Consider the following 12,405-nt stretch of genomic DNA (forward strand, 5'->3'; position numbering starts at 1 on the left):
CAGTTCATTGTGAAGCATTTTTTTTTTTTCTGTGACATTGGCCTCATTAAAAAGCACGGTTTGCCTTTACTGGATAATTCTGTTCATTGGTTTCTTAGGGAACCTTGGTAATATTTGAGTTTCCTGGGGAGTATGGTCACATGACCTGGCCCTGGCCAATCGGTGCGTTCCACCTCCCTGGCCACTGTGATTGGCTCCGGGCTGGGGCAGTGCCCAATCGGGGCCCAGGGCCGGGCCTCCCGTTGGAAGCCAGGGGAAGACGAGCTGTCGTCCTGCTGGGGTAGGGGAAGGGGTGGGGCCGGGGGAGGTCAGGCTCCAGCAGTGGGAGGGGCGTGAGGCCCGCCTGCGGCAGTTGGTGACCTTCCTGCTCCCCTCAGGGCAGAGCCGCCGGCCTGAGAATGAGGGCGCTGCTGAGCCCAGGGCCTGGGATGGCCCGTTGCTGCTGTGGTCCCAGAGCTCCACCCGAGACCTGAGGGAAGCCGTCTGCCCGTGAGTCCTCTCCCGCTTGTCTGTCAGCTTGTTTGAACCATGCTGGGTTTTCTGCCCAGCTGGCTAAGGGGAGTCCCTGGAAATGCAAGGGTGTGGGTTTTGGCAGACTTCAGGGAAGACATGCCAGGTGAGCCTGGGAGACTCCAGCTTAATCTGGATTCAGGAGATATCTCTTCGGGCCAGCTAGTAATTGTAGGATAAGCCTAATGAGTCTTCACAGGATGAAGAGAGTAACGTGCCAAGGTAGCAATCGATGTCCTCATTCGAGAGGATGAAGCTGGTGCTCAGAGAAGGGGGGAACTTGGCCACAGCAAGGAGGTGTGCACCCAGACAGAACCCCCAGATCCGGCCATTGGAGCTCAGGGAGGCCACTGGTGTGGCTTGTCCCTGTGGCAGGGGCCGAGGCACGCAGCCCACCCTGATTCCTGCGGGGGCCTGACTTGGGAAGTGCCATCTGGTAGCTTTGAGACTCACCAAACCAAATTGCACTGGAGAGAGGAGGGACACCTTCCTTCATCCACCCCCCACCCCCGCCGGATTCCCACATACCCTGACCCCTTTCTCCCGATTTCGGAGCCATTTCCAGAGTCCCGCTCATATGACCTCATTCGAAGTGCACTGTGGACGAGCTGCCATCTGCAGCTACTACCACAGCGGCCAAGGGCTTTAGCTCCCGACTACCTCCCTTCCTTTGGAACTTGGGGGCCCTCTACTCCCCACTTGCACACCACAGACCTTTGCTGAGGATTGTGGGGACCCTCACTCAGTTTGCAGTACGTTGTAGCCATCCCTGTCCTCTCTATACCTCCCTTGAAACTCAGCTTGTGAGCTCCTTTGGAGCAGCGTGGCCCACCTGGCTGCAACGGAAGAGACACAGCTGACAGTGAAACAACAGCTTAGATCTGAGACCCGGAAAGCTCTGTCAGAAGGGACCTCCCTCTTCACACCGTAGAGGCTGTAGGAGGCGCCAGGCTTTCGAACCAGTGCTGGGGCCAAAATGACTCCACAGCTGTTTTCCTACCTGGGGAGGGTTCTGGCTCGAGTGGGAATGGCTCAAGTCTCCTAAGGTTCTGCAAGCCCACTGTGTGCAGATTCACAGTACACAGAGAGGAGAAGGTGGAGTCCTGCCCTGTAGGTGGTCACAGCTCACGGATGAGCCAGGCAGGCAGGCAGGCAGGGCATGAGAACACCTGAGCTGCCTTCATGAGTGAATGGTGTGGGGGCAGAGGAAGAGAAGCCGGTCTGCTCCCTCGTGTGGTGCCCCAGGCAGGTTGTCCCCAGAGGAAACCCTTACGACGGTGAGGACTATCACTGCTGTTTCCCAAGGGGTTCCGTCGGTGCGTGTCTTCCCCGGAGCGGTCAGGCCGTCTCTCAAGTACACGGGCCATGGGCATTGCCTCTCCTTGGAACTTCCCATGTGTTTCTCTTTTTTATGGAACAGTGATTTTCTAGAGGGGTTCTGGGCCACAAGGATGTTGGGTCATTTTCTAGCCTTCTGTCATGAAGAACGCTTTCCTGGGTGTTGGGGTGGTTTGTTGTTCCAGCTCCCTTTCTTGGCTTCTTTTGGGAGCTGGTGCAACAAGACGAGCTCAGCCTCTGCCTTCTGGCTGAGATGTCACCCTTGACACAGCAATGCCTGCCTGGAGATAATGATGGCAGTTGCCAAAAGGGCTTCGTTTGGCACATGGTATCTTGAAAGGACGTACACCGTCCTTTCAGATATCAAAGGCTAGTTCAAATGACATACAAATGAGAACTCTCCAATGGAGTCTTACAGTAGTTGGAGAGTCCAAAAAACACTCCTTCAGTCATTTCACTGAGAGTCATTGATTGGGGACACCAAGAATATAGGAAGGAATGCACAAAGAAAGGATGAAATTGTGTTCAGGATCGGGGGAAGGGATGAACAGGGCGTGCTTGCCTTGAATCCAGGCTTTGTTGGGGGGTGGGGCATAAAGATCAAACGGGTCTGAAACTACAAAGTGGTGATGGTAACACAGTATCACCAGAGTTACACAACAGTGTTCCCAAATTGCAACAATGATGAAAAAGTTTACTAATCCCAACTTAACCAACAAAAGTACAGGAAACCATACAAAAAATAAAACATCACCAGAAAGGTGGAAACAAACCAAATGCAAAGCAGTTCAGGGGAAAGGAACTCCATGTCCCCTGGGGGCAGACCGAGTTGCCAGCATCCACGGTGAGCAGACGGGGATGGAGGCTGCAGAGCCGACCGCTCCCCTGGACGTGGTGTTTCCGGCAAGGGCTCTGGGTGTCTGTCCAGAGCGGGGGCTCGTTCTCCCTGCAGGGGTGGGTGAGTCATCGTGGGCGTCTGGGTGTTGCGCGGGAGCCAGGGCAGGCTCTCCCTGCCGAGGCGGTGACTCCTCCTCTGCCTCGGGTTCTCCTGCCAGAGCCCGAGCAGGTAGAGGTGCACGTGGAGGTGGAGGTTCTGGCTGAGGGGGTGGGACATCAGTGCCTGGGGCTGGGGGTCCTGCAGGCATGGAGATCCGATCTGCCCGGTGTGCTGGCCAGTACCCAGCTGGCCTGGTGTCTCTGCGAGGGCAAGTCTCGGTTCTCCATCTGCCCTCGGTGGATCCCTGGGTCCTGCACCTGGAGCCAGCACCTCTGTAGGGACAGGTCTGGGAAGCGGAGCCTGGTTCCAGTTGGAGGCCAGTGCTAGAGCTGGGGGAGAAGCAAAGTTTGCCCACAGGCCAGCCTTGGCATGTGCGTCTCCCGGGACAGAAAGCTTCCAAGAGATTCCCAAAGAATACCCAGCGTCGGATGTCTTTTGGGACTGAAGTGTGCAAGATGGGGGGCGGGGGGGTGTGAGGCCAGCGCTTGCTGCAGGCCCAGCAGCAGCTTTCGGGGACTCGTCCCTGTGTAGCTCAGCACCCCCTCCCCACACACTCCCGTGCACCAGCCCCAGCGTCCTCACCTCTGTGCTCTGGCGTGCTGGGCTCCAGGTCCTCCTGCTGCCTCAGAGGCCGGGGTTCTCGGGACTCTGGGTCGGAGCCGGGTGTGCTGAGCTCCGTGGCAGCCTCAGACTGGGCCGCCGGGTGTATCCTGGGCGGTGTCTCGGCAGCAGGCCTTCCCCGCCTCCACTTCTCCCCAGGTGGGGCTGATGCCTCCATGGGCACGCTCACCTGGAGCCTGCACTGGGCCTCACGGGCGGGGGGGTGGTGCTCCGACCCCTCCCTCCGGGAGGTGGATGGGGTGTCCCCGTCCTCGGCCTCATCACGTGGGAAGCTCTGCAACGACAGTGACCGTCAGCCAGCCATGCTAGGAGTTTTCCGAGCTGGGCCTGGGCAGTGGAGCCACTGCTTCTGCCTGCTCGAACTTCTCTTCCCAGAAGGGTCAGAGACGTGTGTCTGCTCAGATCCCCACCCGGGAGGAAAGAGACCCACCTGAGGGTGTGAGGTCCGCCTGGGCGGCCGCCGCTGCCCGCACTCTCCCCATCCCGCCCAGCCTGCTCTCCCCTGGGGTGTGGACACAACTTGTCCGCAGGCTTCTGACCCCACATCCGCCTGGGCTTCCTTGAGGGAGACACACCCCAAGAAACCCGCATCCACACACACAGGCAAAGGACCCGCTGTTTCCGGGTGGCATGGGAGAGGCGGCCTGGTCCGTCCTGGGGCTCCCCGTGTTACCTTTCTGTTTCTCCGGGCAAAGGGCCAGAGGCCTCTCGGGGGTGTCCTGAGCCAACGTCGACAGGGTGCCCGCGCACACTGCCTGTGAGCACTCCTGAGGCCCCGGCCTCTGGGCAGGGGCAAACAGCAGAACATCCTGGCAGCCAGTGAACTGGCTGGGGGCTCCTCTCCGCTCTGGAGGCCTGGATACCCGGGCTGCGGGTTCTGTTGGGTTCTGTTGCCGGCAGGTGACATCATCTCCTGGGGTTCGTGCTGAGGTCCCTTCCCCAAAACTTCCCAAGGGAATCTCTGGGTTTCTGACTGCTCGACCACCCCCCTTAGGCCATGTGCAGGCACAGTGACACCCACACAGCCCAGCCCACAGCCCTGGGGAGGCCTGGGTTCAGCCAGGGCCTGAGCTCCGAGGACCCCACTGCTCTCAGACCAGGCTCCTTCTTCTCATAAGTGGTGTGGCCCTGGACAAGCATATGCCCCTCAGGGTTGCCCCAGTCTCTCCATCTGCAGAGTGGTGGTCATTCTCCCATCTGCTTCCTAGGTCTGTCGGCCTACGAGCAGCTCCATGCCTTTCCACCTGGGGCCGATATCACGTGGAGCTTGTGCGCTGAGACTTCAGAAAGAAAGATTCCATCCAGGGCTGACACAGCACAGAATGGGGCAGAACGAGGCCTGGATGTGCCGTGGTACCCAGGAAAAGGCACTCCCCCTCCTGACTGTTTTGAGACCCCGCATCCAAGTTGGAGGACCGAAAGGAAGACTCGAAGGTCTCCCTCTCTTATAGAAAAGAGTAGCCAACTTTCTGCTCCTCTGTTTCCATTGAGATTCTGTTCAAGTGTCCCAGCTCGGCTTCTGCGGGTGGCTGAGCTTCTAATGGCTCCCTGCGTTCTTGTCTTTTCCTCTCCAAACCTTCCGTCCTTTTCCCCCTTCTGGGGTGGAAGGGCGCTGTCATTGCTTCTACCTTCGAGGCAGATTGAGGAAAAGTCTGGACCGTCGACTCCTTTCCTCTCTTTGGTTCCGTGTCTCTCTCTGGCTGTGTCCCTCTCTTTTCCTTTCTCAGTTCCGTCTGTGTCTTCCTCTTTCTCTCTCGTGTGTGGATGGATGGATGCTAGGGATGCACATGTATATGATTAGATGAGGGTTATGTTTTAGGGATAGGTTAGAGGGAGAGAAAGGCTTTAGGTCGGAGTTGGTCATGGGGGAAGGGTCAAGGGTGGTGGTGGTGTTGTTTCTTGGAATCTGAGTGCTGTGCATTCTTCGTCTCTTTCCATATGAACCCCTTCTCAGATACACCACTTGCAAGGAGTCTCTCATGTTCTGTTTCCTATCTTTTGCATTTGTGAATGCTTAGCTTCTCTGTTGTGAAGAGGTTCCATTGGATGGAAACCCATGGGTGTACTTCGTGTACCTCTTTGCCTTACTTGAAGAGACCCATTTCGACCTCCGCCCAGCAAATGGCAAGGAGACTCTGATGTTAAGGAGCCTTTGACCTACGCTTCTTTCTAGCTATCTCATGACATCAGTCTTTAGGGTGAGGTTTTCCCCCTATATTGAGGTGGTATGAGATCAAAACCAATAGCGTTCTTCAGATGTAGCTGTCTGGTTTTCCCATGGACATTGATTGAAGAGGCTTTCTTGTTCCCATTTGGATATTCTCCCCTTCTGTGTCAGAGATGAGTTGACCATGGATGCTGGGGTTTGTTTCTGGACCCTCCACTTTATTCCATCGATCTGGATCTGTGTGTGTTGTTGTATTCCCAATAGCATACTGTCCTGCTGCTGCTGCTGCGGCTAAGTCACTTCAGTCGTGTCTGACTCTGCGTGACCCCATGGCCTGCAGCCTACCAGGCTCCTCCGTCCAGGACGTTTTCCAGGCAAGAGTACTGGAGTGGGTCACCATTGCCTTCTCCGATACTCTCCTGAGGATCCTAGTTTGGTCGTCTAATTTCCTTTCACACAACCTTGGATGTCCGTATCGGGGCTTTTTCGTCGGATTGTATTGACAGTTTAGGCTCTTTTCTGTCTCCGTACCCCTTTTGCAATTCTTTGTTCGGTGCGAAAATGCATTGGCATTTTGGGAGGAATAGCATCGAAGCTGTGGATTGCCTTGTGGGGCTGTGACATCATTTTCCCAATAGGAATTCTTTCAAGCCCTGAGCACAGCTTCTCTTTCCAGTGATTGGTGTGGGCTTGATCTTCCTTCTTCCATCTCTCGCCGTTTTGTGAGAACAGGTCCATCCTTCCCTTCTGGGTTAGATGGACTGGTGGGTATCACTTCAGTGAATGGCATTGTCAGTGGGGGTGATAATTCCCTTCTCGTTGGAAGACTTTGCTGTGAGTATTAGAAATGCAAGTGACTTCTCTTCCCCTTCCTCCCTGTCCATCTCTCAGAGCCACCGGGAAACAGAGGCCTCATCCACGGTCACACAGGCCTGAGGGGGTGCAACTAGACTGTTGTTTCTTCAGGCCCTCAGTGCTGGACATCATCCGGGATCCTCTGTGTGTGTCTTCCTCAGTCTGGTGTCCCTTCAGACCTTTCCCTAGTTTTCACAGGCTTGTTGTGTTGGTGTTCTTTGTCTGTTTGGAGACACATCCTTGATAAGCTTTGTGTTTCCACTCATTCGTCTCGCGATGTATGACCTGTCTTTTGCTTTTGTCGTGAGGTCTTTCCCACAGTAGATATCTTTGATTTTGCAAAGTCCACTGTATTCTCTGGGTTTTTTTTTTTTTTTTGTGGACTGGCTTTTAGTTTTGTGTGTGAAGACTCAAAGCACGTGTCCGGTTTCTGCTCATTGTTCTTCGAGATTTGTGACAAGTTTTCATGGAAAGTTTGTCTAGGGATAACTGGAAGTGAACTCGGTGTAAGGTGTCAAGTCTCCATCTCCATTCCTGTCATCCCCTGCAGTTTCCAATTCCCTGTTCCTGAGTGGTTTTAGAGACCTTGTGGGGAGTTTGGTTGCATTGGAGTTTGCATTTCCACCTTGATTCGATTCACACTGTTCTGCCCTCAGGGACACTGTCAAGGGGGAGTGAGGAGCAGCCTGCACTTCCAGCAGTGACCACACGGTGGGGCGAGTGCTGCTCTCCCCTCAGGGAGCCCCAGGCCACAGGCATCCCAGTGAGGAGCCAGCTCTGTGCTCAGCTGAAAGGAGTTAGTCTCTCAGGAGCCTCTGAGCCCTTGACTTTGGATCACCCAGGGTGGGCATTTACTGGGACAGAAAAAATTGCCCTGAATTCCATGGACGGAAGAGCCTGGCTGTGTAGAGTTCGTGAGTTGCCGCGAATCAGACACAACTGAGGACACAAAAATTCTATAGATTAAAACACTTTTTGGGGGTGGGGGGGAGTGAAAGGGGGGGATGTGGGTTTTTTTGTCTTATATAATAGCCAAGGGAAATCTAGTTTAAACCTAAATTCACATAGACGGGAAAGGTATAGCTCTCCGTCACCCTATTAAAAAAAAAAAAAAACTACTAAACTTTTCTGAAAGTTTATTTAGTAGCTTCCTTGAGCAGTTCATTGTGAAGCATTTTTTTTTTTTTCTGTGACATTGGCCTCATTAAAAAGCACGGTTTGCCTTTACTGGATAATTCTGTTCATTGGTTTCTTAGGGAACCTTGGTAATATTTGAGTTTCCTGGGGAGTATGGTCACATGACCTGGCCCTGGCCAATCGGTGCGTTCCACCTCCCTGGCCACTGTGATTGGCTCCGGGCTGGGGCAGTGCCCAATCGGGGCCCAGGGCCGGGCCTCCCGTTGGAAGCCAGGGGAAGACGAGCTGTCGTCCTGCTGGGGTAGGGGAAGGGGTGGGGCCGGGGGAGGTCAGGCTCCAGCAGTGGGAGGGGCGTGAGGCCCGCCTGCGGCAGTTGGTGACCTTCCTGCTCCCCTCAGGGCAGAGCCGCCGGCCTGAGAATGAGGGCGCTGCTGAGCCCAGGGCCTGGGATGGCCCGTTGCTGCTGTGGTCCCAGAGCTCCACCCGAGACCTGAGGGAAGCCGTCTGCCCGTGAGTCCTCTCCCGCTTGTCTGTCAGCTTGTTTGAACCATGCTGGGTTTTCTGCCCAGCTGGCTAAGGGGAGTCCCTGGAAATGCAAGGGTGTGGGTTTTGGCAGACTTCAGGGAAGACATGCCAGGTGAGCCTGGGAGACTCCAGCTTAATCTGGATTCAGGAGATATCTCTTCGGGCCAGCTAGTAATTGTAGGATAAGCCTAATGAGTCTTCACAGGATGAAGAGAGTAACGTGCCAAGGTAGCAATCGATGTCCTCATTCGAGAGGATGAAGCTGGTGCTCAGAGAAGGGGGGAACTTGGCCACAGCAAGGAGGTGTGCACCCAGACAGAACCCCCAGATCCGGCCATTGGAGCTCAGGGAGGCCACTGGTGTGGCTTGTCCCTGTGGCAGGGGCCGAGGCACGCAGCCCACCCTGATTCCTGCGGGGGCCTGACTTGGGAAGTGCCATCTGGTAGCTTTGAGACTCACCAAACCAAATTGCACTGGAGAGAGGAGGGACACCTTCCTTCATCCACCCCCCACCCCCGCCGGATTCCCACATACCCTGACCCCTTTCTCCCGATTTCGGAGCCATTTCCAGAGTCCCGCTCATATGACCTCATTCGAAGTGCACTGTGGACGAGCTGCCATCTGCAGCTACTACCACAGCGGCCAAGGGCTTTAGCTCCCGACTACCTCCCTTCCTTTGGAACTTGGGGGCCCTCTACTCCCCACTTGCACACCACAGACCTTTGCTGAGGATTGTGGGGACCCTCACTCAGTTTGCAGTACGTTGTAGCCATCCCTGTCCTCTCTATACCTCCCTTGAAACTCAGCTTGTGAGCTCCTTTGGAGCAGCGTGGCCCACCTGGCTGCAACGGAAGAGACACAGCTGACAGTGAAACAACAGCTTAGATCTGAGACCCGGAAAGCTCTGTCAGAAGGGACCTCCCTCTTCACACCGTAGAGGCTGTAGGAGGCGCCAGGCTTTCGAACCAGTGCTGGGGCCAAAATGACTCCACAGCTGTTTTCCTACCTGGGGAGGGTTCTGGCTCGAGTGGGAATGGCTCAAGTCTCCTAAGGTTCTGCAAGCCCACTGTGTGCAGATTCACGGTACACAGAGAGGAGAAGGTGGAGTCCTGCCCTGTAGGTGGTCACAGCTCACGGATGAGCCAGGCAGGCAGGCAGGCAGGGCATGAGAACACCTGAGCTGCCTTCATGAGTGAATGGTGTGGGGGCAGAGGAAGAGAAGCCGGTCTGCTCCCTCGTGTGGTGCCCCAGGCAGGTTGTCCCCAGAGGAAACCCTTACGACGGTGAGGACTATCACTGCTGTTTCCCAAGGGGTTCCGTCGGTGCGTGTCTTCCCCGGAGCGGTCAGGCCGTCTCTCAAGTACACGGGCCATGGGCATTGCCTCTCCTTGGAACTTCCCATGTGTTTCTCTTTTTTATGGAACAGTGATTTTCTAGAGGGGTTCTGGGCCACAAGGATGTTGGGTCATTTTCTAGCCTTCTGTCATGAAGAACGCTTTCCTGGGTGTTGGGGTGGTTTGTTGTTCCAGCTCCCTTTCTTGGCTTCTTTTGGGAGCTGGTGCAACAAGACGAGCTCAGCCTCTGCCTTCTGGCTGAGATGTCACCCTTGACACAGCAATGCCTGCCTGGAGATAATGATGGCAGTTGCCAAAAGGGCTTCGTTTGGCACATGGTATCTTGAAAGGACGTACACCGTCCTTTCAGATATCAAAGGCTAGTTCAAATGACATACAAATGAGAACTCTCCAATGGAGTCTTACAGTAGTTGGAGAGTCCAAAAAACACTCCTTCAGTCATTTCACTGAGAGTCATTGATTGGGGACACCAAGAATATAGGAAGGAATGCACAAAGAAAGGATGAAATTGTGTTCAGGATCGGGGGAAGGGATGAACAGGGCGTGCTTGCCTTGAATCCAGGCTTTGTTGGGGGGTGGGGCATAAAGATCAAACGGGTCTGAAACTACAAAGTGGTGATGGTAACACAGTATCACCAGAGTTACACAACAGTGTTCCCAAATTGCAACAATGATGAAAAAGTTTACTAATCCCAACTTAACCAACAAAAGTACAGGAAACCATACAAAAAATAAAACATCACCAGAAAGGTGGAAACAAACCAAATGCAAAGCAGTTCAGGGGAAAGGAACTCCATGTCCCCTGGGGGCAGACCGAGTTGCCAGCATCCACGGTGAGCAGACGGGGATGGAGGCTGCAGAGCCGACCGCTCCCCTGGACGTGGTGTTTCCGGCAAGGGCTCTGGGTGTCTGTCCAGAGCGGGGGCTCGTTCTCCCTGCAGGGGTGGGTGAGTCATCGTGGGCGTCTGGGTGTTGCGCGGGAGCCAGGGCAGGCTCTCCCTGCCGAGGCGGTGACTCCTCCTCTGCCTCGGGTTCTCCTGCCAGAGCCCGAGCAGGTAGAGGTGCACGTGGAGGTGGAGGTTCTGGCTGAGGGGGTGGGACATCAGTGCCTGGGGCTGGGGGTCCTGCAGGCATGGAGATCCGATCTGCCCGGTGTGCTGGCCAGTACCCAGCTGGCCTGGTGTCTCTGCGAGGGCAAGTCTCGGTTCTCCATCTGCCCTCGGTGGATCCCTGGGTCCTGCACCTGGAGCCAGCACCTCTGTAGGGACAGGTCTGGGAAGCGGAGCCTGGTTCCAGTTGGAGGCCAGTGCTAGAGCTGGGGGAGAAGCAAAGTTTGCCCACAGGCCAGCCTTGGCATGTGCGTCTCCCGGGACAGAAAGCTTCCAAGAGATTCCCAAAGAATACCCAGCGTCGGATGTCTTTTGGGACTGAAGTGTGCAAGATGGGGGGCGGGGGGGTGTGAGGCCAGCGCTTGCTGCAGGCCCAGCAGCAGCTTTCGGGGACTCGTCCCTGTGTAGCTCAGCACCCCCTCCCCACACACTCCCGTGCACCAGCCCCAGCGTCCTCACCTCTGTGCTCTGGCGTGCTGGGCTCCAGGTCCTCCTGCTGCCTCAGAGGCCGGGGTTCTCGGGACTCTGGGTCGGAGCCGGGTGTGCTGAGCTCCGTGGCAGCCTCAGACTGGGCCGCCGGGTGTATCCTGGGCGGTGTCTCGGCAGCAGGCCTTCCCCGCCTCCACTTCTCCCCAGGTGGGGCTGATGCCTCCATGGGCACGCTCACCTGGAGCCTGCACTGGGCCTCACGGGCGGGGGGGTGGTGCTCCGACCCCTCCCTCCGGGAGGTGGATGGGGTGTCCCCGTCCTCGGCCTCATCACGTGGGAAGCTCTGCAACGACAGTGACCGTCAGCCAGCCATGCTAGGAGTTTTCCGAGCTGGGCCTGGGCAGTGGAGCCACTGCTTCTGCCTGCTCGAACTTCTCTTCCCAGAAGGGTCAGAGACGTGTGTCTGCTCAGATCCCCACCCGGGAGGAAAGAGACCCACCTGAGGGTGTGAGGTCCGCCTGGGCGGCCGCCGCTGCCCGCACTCTCCCCATCCCGCCCAGCCTGCTCTCCCCTGGGGTGTGGACACAACTTGTCCGCAGGCTTCTGACCCCACATCCGCCTGGGCTTCCTTGAGGGAGACACACCCCAAGAAACCCGCATCCACACACACAGGCAAAGGACCCGCTGTTTCCGGGTGGCATGGGAGAGGCGGCCTGGTCCGTCCTGGGGCTCCCCGTGTTACCTTTCTGTTTCTCCGGGCAAAGGGCCAGAGGCCTCTCGGGGGTGTCCTGAGCCAACGTCGACAGGGTGCCCGCGCACACTGCCTGTGAGCACTCCTGAGGCCCCGGCCTCTGGGCAGGGGCAAACAGCAGAACATCCTGGCAGCCAGTGAACTGGCTGGGGGCTCCTCTCCGCTCTGGAGGCCTGGATACCCGGGCTGCGGGTTCTGTTGGGTTCTGTTGCCGGCAGGTGACATCATCTCCTGGGGTTCGTGCTGAGGTCCCTTCCCCAAAACTTCCCAAGGGAATCTCTGGGTTTCTGACTGCTCGACCACCCCCCTTAGGCCATGTGCAGGCACAGTGACACCCACACAGCCCAGCCCACAGCCCTGGGGAGGCCTGGGTTCAGCCAGGGCCTGAGCTCCGAGGACCCCACTGCTCTCAGACCAGGCTCCTTCTTCTCATAAGTGGTGTGGCCCTGGACAAGCATATGCCCCTCAGGGTTGCCCCAGTCTCTCCATCTGCAGAGTGGTGGTCATTCTCCCATCTGCTTCCTAGGTCTGTCGGCCTACGAGCAGCTCCATGCCTTTCCACCTGGGGCCGATATCACGTGGAGCTTGTGCGCTGAGACTTCAGAAAGAAA

At 56.5% G+C, this 12,405-nt stretch overlaps 1 long non-coding RNA gene across 1 annotated transcript in view; it reads left to right on the top strand.

Moving 5' to 3' along the window:
• LOC145534150 (uncharacterized) overlaps window positions 1-12,405 on the top strand; it is a 694,441-nt gene that overhangs the window by 500,690 nt on the left and 181,346 nt on the right. Inside the window, exons 67-68 of the long non-coding RNA XR_014074276.1 lie at window positions 378-489; window positions 8,024-8,135. This is a non-coding gene — a long non-coding RNA (uncharacterized LOC145534150). The remainder of the gene's footprint in view (window positions 1-377; window positions 490-8,023; window positions 8,136-12,405) is intronic.

This window comes from Giraffa tippelskirchi, chromosome 14, assembly GCF_054371585.1.
Source record: "Giraffa tippelskirchi isolate mGirTip1 chromosome 14, T2T-mGirTip1v1.2.pri, whole genome shotgun sequence".
NCBI classification, from domain to species: domain Eukaryota; kingdom Metazoa; phylum Chordata; class Mammalia; order Artiodactyla; family Giraffidae; genus Giraffa; species Giraffa tippelskirchi.